The following is a 6864-nucleotide window of genomic DNA, read 5'->3' on the forward strand; positions in this document are numbered from 1 at the left end:
TATGCGCTTGGTCCACAAAGTATGGAAATAAAAAAGTTAAAAATTAAAAAAAAAAAACGTTTACAGGTATTTTTGATATATATGTACATAAGAATACTTTGATAAGTATGTTTTAACTAAAATAGGAGTGTTTTCTTTTTTTTTTACATAGGCAACACCACTTATCAAGGCCAAGAGGACATTCGAGGATAAGGGTTAAAAGTATACAGTAGAAATTGGACAATGTAGTAACCGTTAGTAATGGAGATTCAGTAAATTTGTTAACTTATATGGAAAAAAACTTGTTTACGTTAGACTTGAAGACAACCATATTGAAGTCAGCTGGAAAGCAGGAAAATAAAAGATAATTCCACAGACGTGCAGTTCTAAAAAAGAATCTTTGTTCATGGAATCTATGTTTAGGTTTAGGCACAGATAAAGAGTGGGGGAAATTAGTGATAGTGTTTTTTGCTAGACGGGTGTTTCTTGTGAAAGTTTGGCGACGGGGAGGTCATAGAATGGAGCTCAGCCGAGCACTTGGCATGAAAATAACGATAAAGCAGAGACAAACTCGCAACATCTCTTCTATGAGAAAGAGGTTGCAGGGAACAGAAAACGATATCTCCAACAAGGCTACAAGGTCTATTTTGAACTCTATCTGGTTTAATAAAATTGTGGGGTCTGTGTTCGCGCCTGGCCTCCATAGAATGGAAATAGGCACAAACTTTAATAAAGATTTTCATATCTATCTGCGTAAGTATACTGTAATAATTATGTTTCAGTTTGAAGAAATATGGTATAATAAAATTATGGGGTGTTCGTTCGTGCCTGACCTCCATAGAATGGAAATATGTCACAAAGTTTAACAAGGTTTTTTAATATAGATCCACAGAATATTGTGATAAGTGTTTCAGTGTGAACAGGTATGATATAATAAATTATGGGGTTTATCTTTTATTTTTACTATCATCATAGTTTGCTTTGGTTTTGATACCCACAAATTCGAAGCTATCTGTTTACAACCCTTCCTTTTCATAACCTATCATACTTTCATAAATCAGAGCCCATATTTGTAGGCTGTTTTCGAACCCAGTCAACGACGGGTACTTTTGCTAGTATATATATATATATATATATGTATGTATGTATGTATGTATGTATGTATGTACATATGTATTTTGTATATGTTTTGGGGTGGAGACGGCTCCCGTAAGCCGTGGTGAAGGCAACCTTTCTAGGAGAAGCAAGTCTCTGATTTAAAAAACCATAAAGCGGAAGACCAGTACCCGCATTAAGCTGGTCTTCAGTTTAATTTGTTGCTGGCTATCTTGCTCTTGCTTGTTGCTGGATTTCAACATTTTGAACCGAGAGAGAGACTTAGCTGTCATACAAAGCTAAGACTCTGTAACATCATATTTGTATAGATACTCCCTCAGCCATTTGGGCTCATGGATTTTAAATGTCTGTGGGAGTGGCACTCGTCTGACAAGACGTTGCAATCATCATCATCATCACATATGTATGGTCGGGTCACTGGCGACTAAACTGGTTCCCCCACCAGACTTGTTTGGTGAGGAGGGTGGTTAGTCTCTCTGAAGGATTAAAAATAAGACCTTTTTCGGGGTCAACAGCCAACTAGCACCGTGTGTGTTTGGGTGTCTGTTGGGGTGGAAAGGACTCCTGTAAGCCGTGGTGAAGGCAACCTTTATAGCCATTGTTGAAAATCCATGGATTAAGGAAATTAAAATAACCCCTTCTATATAGTCCTTTTGTCAAGCAATAAATTCTTAAATCGAATATATGTCTCTATATGTTGCTTTTCTTTCAGAATTTAAAATTTAAACACGAAACTATATTGCTCTATTCTTAAATATTGAGCTTTTCCTTTTTGGCTAGGATTTCCTTGAAAGTATTACTTCAAGTAATATCTATTAGGAATTTTCATCTGAATTCTATCAGTGTTTTATCTCGCTTATATATATTTTTTTTAATTGTGCCCCCCACCCCAACTATCATCCCTTCTATCATCCCCCTCCCATACGTATACCCCCTCCAATTGCCCCCCCCCTCTGGGGAACAAAATCTTACCGACACTACGAACCGATCCTGGGTCTGGCCATACCCACATGGGGAGACAAATAAATAGAAACATTAAAAAATCGCCTATACATATTTTAAATACACCCCTCTTTCTAAACAAACATAATATAAGGAATACCCCAAAAGACTAAAACGAAAAATCACAATACTAAAATCCAAGAATCCAAAAAATAGATATCAAAATAGAATGAAAGCACCCCTACCCTTATTTCAGAAGAGCTGCGCCCCCTCCTCACACATACACATTACTAACGACCTCGGATCATAGTCACCTTCCTAAGGAAGCAAATAACCTCATAATACTATAAAACAGTATACACATTCTCAAACCAATAAAAGCAAACATACACGCGCACACACACACACACAAACACATACACCCTACCCCACCCTAAAGGAAAAGAAAAAAACACTAGCAGAAAGAGGTCAGTGGCCTCGACAACCCCAATAAAAGAGTAATAAAAATTGAACATGCCAATGAATAATAAACACTTACAAGCCTCCACCCCTTGGAAACACTTCAAATGAACTACGAAAATTGCCATTTTTACATCTCCAACACATTTGAAAATAATTTCTGACGAGGACGCTTCACAGAACGTCTGAAACGCGCGTAAAAACGATTTCAATGACTTAAAAACATTATTACAATGATCCAAACATAATTCTCAATGAAAAACCAAGACACGGAACAATAAAATAATGTTAAAAAATACACATTGTTTGTGACTACTCCCTTATATATATATATATATATATATATATATATATATATATATATATAGTCAACGGTGTCAGTTCATTGAATCGTTTATTTACTTTGAATAAAATAAAATACGCATCAAGTTCGCTTTTTTTTTACACAGTGATCACCACTTATCAAGGCCCGGAAGCCACTCAGGAATAAGGGTTATTGCAAGTACATTACGTTAGTGTGGAGATTTGATGAAGTGTTTACTTAAGGGGGCGGTTCATTAGGAATTTGTTAACATTGGACTTGAAGACATCCAAGTTGTAGTCCGGTGGGAAGCAGGCAGACGGAACAGAGTTCCACAGGCGTGCAGTTCTAAGAAAGAAGCTTTGTTCATGGAATCCATGTTTTGATCTAGGCACAGATAAAGAGTGGGGGAAATTTTTCACAGGGGATTCAGCTAGACGGGTGTTTTTCGTGAAAGATTGACGAGGGGGGACTAGAGATTGGAATTCAGACGAGCACCTGCCATGGAAATAATGATAAAACAAGGATAGGCTCGCAACGTCTCTTCTGTGGGAGAGAGGTTGCAGGGTAGAGAAAAGGGCATATCCCACTAAGCCACGAAGTCTATTTTGTACTCTGTCAAGGCAGGATAGGCTGTTTTTAGCAGCTCCTGCTCAGATATGGCAACAGTATTCCACCCTTGGACGTACTTGGCTTTTATATAGATAAACGCCAGATCACAATGTAATATTAGAAAAATAAACAAATATTTTAGATTTTTTAAAATTTATCATAAATATATTTCAGATGTAGACTCCATCTTCAGTGTGTTGTTTTGTTTCTTTTTTTCTTCTTCTTTCTTGCAATGTTGTAAATTTGGACACAAAAAAGTCTGCTTGTGAAGATGCGCGCGTTATTCTCAGCGGTTGTATTTTGTAAATATTTGAACCGTGCGTAGGCAACGCGAGAATAACATCAAGGATGAGGGAGTTCATATAGAAACGTTAATTTAATTTGAATAAAATAAGATACGCATCAATTACGCTTGAAAGCCAAATTACTGTTAATAATGCTACATGATAAGGGCTGTCCCCTTTTCATGTAAGTATAAAAATAGAGAAATTTAGTTAAAATGAAAATGAAATAGACGAAACTCGAACCTCGTAATTTAGGTTTAGAAATAGATTACGAGAGAGAATTAGCAAATGGAATGTAAAACAAACCATTGTTAAGCTTAGAGATAAAATAGTTTTAAGAAAAGAATGTGCATTGTCAATTCTGTTATGAAAATTCAATTGAAAGAATGCAACTACAACATGTTATTAAACATGTTTTTAACATATTGGAAATATAGGTTACTGGGAATATAGGTTAAAATTCCTTTTATAAACAAAGGAAAAAGATATGGACACGCATTTCCAGAACACGTGAAAGAAGACACATGTTTTAACATGTGTATGACGTCATGGAAAATGGGAAGTTCTCGATATAGTTAGAAACTTTAGAGTTAAGCGGAGAGAAACTGAGAGAGAGTCAGAGGGAGTCTGAGGACGACAGACGATAGTCTGGAGTTGAGATTCGAATGTCTAGAAGCGAGACGGCACCTTTGGAACTTAGAATGTGAAACTTGAATTCTTGGCTATGAAAACCACGACCGGTCGGGAGAAGAAATAAACCCATCATGTGTTTTTATAAACGTCGTCTTTGTGTTGTAATTCTACCAAAAACGTAAAGTGAAAATTGTCATTATATGTCTTGTATATCATGTATCTTAAACTGTCTTTACATACACGTCTCGACATCTCATATCTACAATGTGAACACTAAGACTGTCTCACTGTTTCCTCACTCTAAGAGCTTCTACTGAACATTTTATATATATGAATCTCTTCATAACACGAAAAATCTCTCTTACAACAACCTCTTAATAACTCTCTCTAAGACTCACACTTAATAAGACTTCATAATAACATGAATAACAATAAGAATAATAATGAAATCATATAACATACGTACATACGTATGAAACAAAATTAAAAACCTTTTACAATGCATACAATATGTATTAAAAAATTATTTAAAAAACCTTTAAAATACGTACCTACTCATTAAAAAAAACAACACTTTTACAATACATATACACGTATACAAAAAATAGCCTTTACAATACATATATGCGTATCAAAAAAATCTAAACCCCTACACAATATATACGTATGTATGAAAAAAAAAACTTTTGCAATAAGTACATACGAGTGAGAAAATTTAAAACCATTTAAAATATATAATTATGGTTTGAGTACAGGGTGCCCCCCCAAAAAAAAAAGGCTAAATGGACGCCATCTAGAATATATGCTGAATGGAGGAAAAAAAGGCCAAAGACTCTAGGGTTTTAATGTGATGTGTTTTTATAAACGTCGTCTTTGTGTTGTAATTCTACCAAAAAGGTAAAGTGAAAATTGTCATTATATGTCTTATTATCAGAAATTCAAGTGTAACGTGAACCGACATCTTGCTGTCCAAATCCCTACATAGTACCCCAGTAGTTGTTGCCCCTGATAGTAGCCCCCTACACCAAAGTGGCAATTTTCCTTGTTTGGGGTGAAAATGTAATTAAAAAAAAAACATTGTTTAGCTTAGAGATAAAATAGTTTTAAGACAAAGAATGTGCATTTGTCAATTCTGTTATGAAATTGAATTGAGGAATGCAACTATAGGATAATTTAATAAACATGTTTTTAACATATTGGAAATATAGGTTACTGGGAATATAGGTTAAAATTCCTTTTGTAAACAAAGGAAAATGTTTTGGACACGCATTTTCAGAACACATGAAAGAAGAAACATGTTTTAACATGTGTATGACGTCATGGAAAAATGGGAAGTTCTTTATATAGTTAGAAACTTTAGAGTCAAGCAGAGAGAGTCTGAGGACGACAGACGACAGCCCAGAGATGGACAGTCGAACGTCTGGAAGCGAGACGGTCACCTTTGAAACATAGAATGTAAAACTTTGAATTCCTGACTAAGAAAACCACCGACCGGTCCATGGAAATAAACGCGTCATGTGTTTTTATAAACGTCGTCTTTGTGTTGTAATTCTACCAAAAGGTAAAGTGAAATTGTCATTATATGTCTTGTATATCCTGTGTTTTAAAATGTCTTCACATACACAATGTCTCTACATCTCATATCTACAATGTGAACACTAAGACTGTCTCAACGCTGTCTCCTCACTCAAAGAGCTTCTAGTACACTTCTAAGTATGAACATTTTATATATATGAATCTCTTCATAACACGAACACAGAACGCAACATCTCTCTTAATAAGACTCTTTAAGACTCACTTTTAATAAGACTTCCTAACAACAACAACAACAATCATATTATATCATAATATAATCATGATAATAATAATAATGAAACCTATATAACACTCCTACAGAATTTACCGTATCCATAATGTACGGCATAATAACCATTTTTATCCTTTTTTTTAGAGAGTTCGCAACTTTGTCTTTCCTTGAAGAGCTCACTTTTTTGTTTTATTTTTCTATAGCGTCGAATGGTTGAGGGTCGCCTGCCGAAGTCTCGTTGACTGAAACAGATGGCTGTTTGTAGCAACCAAATGTAACCGTTTACTTTCGAATAAATAATAATATTATATATATATATATATATATATATGAATTACATCGAGAGCATTGCCAGGGCCGCTGCGAGGAAGATGGGCTCTCTCTACTGTGCTAGAAAACTTCTAACACCCGAAAGTATCCTGTACCTCTATAAGGCCACTATTCGCCCATGTATGGAGTATTGCTGTCATATTTGGGCTGGTGCATCGGCTACTAGTCTCTCGCTCCTTGACAGGGTTCAAAAGAGAGTCGCAAATCTGATAGGCCCTAAACTGGCATCTAAGCTTCAGCCTCTGTCCCATCGTCGAAACGTTGCATCCCTCCGCCTGTTTTACAAGTATTATAATGGTGAATGCTCTGATGAACTGCAAGCACTTGTGTCCTCACGACGTGAACACCCTCGACAGACACGGCAAGCTGCAAAATCCCACCCCCACACTGTAGAGATCCCT

The 6864-nt window shown here is 35.8% G+C and overlaps 1 protein-coding gene across 2 annotated transcripts in view; it reads left to right on the top strand.

Annotated features, from left to right (window-relative positions):
* LOC145268437 (uncharacterized) overlaps positions 1-6864 on the top strand; it is a 1138892-nt gene that overhangs the window by 149496 nt on the left and 982532 nt on the right. The gene's annotated exons all lie outside the window — the stretch shown is intronic.

This window comes from Euprymna scolopes, chromosome 43 (assembly GCF_053919585.1).
Source record: "Euprymna scolopes isolate OS-2025 chromosome 43, ASM5391958v1, whole genome shotgun sequence".
Classification (NCBI taxonomy): domain Eukaryota; kingdom Metazoa; phylum Mollusca; class Cephalopoda; order Sepiida; family Sepiolidae; genus Euprymna; species Euprymna scolopes.